Raw genomic sequence first — 397 nt, 5'->3', positions numbered from 1 at the left:
CCCCCTGTCCTCCCTCCCCCCCTCCCTCCCGCCAGCCTGACCGCAGGGTGGGAGACGTTTCACGATACTGTGGGCTTTTCCTCCTCCTCCTCCGCCGCTTCCTCTGCCCGCCCCTCACCCACGCCTGGGGCCTCATCCCATCAAATACCTCCTACCCCGTCTCCGCCCGTGCCGTCTTCAAGCATTCCTCAGCTTTTTTCTCAGCGGAAGGAAGAGCAGGTGGAGGAGCGACAGACAGTGCTACAGCCGCTCCAACAAGAGCCACCACCACAGCCACAACCAGGACAAGAGCAACAAGCACAGCCACCATCGCAACAACTACCGCCTGAGCAAACGCCCCTGCCGCCACAAGGAGAGGAAGGAAGTCCCCTCAAAGAAAGAGAGGAGGGTGACGACC

This window comes from Nannochloropsis gaditana, assembly GCF_000240725.1.
Source record: "Nannochloropsis gaditana CCMP526 unplaced genomic scaffold scaffold937, whole genome shotgun sequence".
Lineage (NCBI taxonomy): Eukaryota > Eustigmatophyceae > Eustigmatales > Monodopsidaceae > Microchloropsis > Microchloropsis gaditana.
This window is presented reverse-complemented; position numbering follows the sequence as displayed.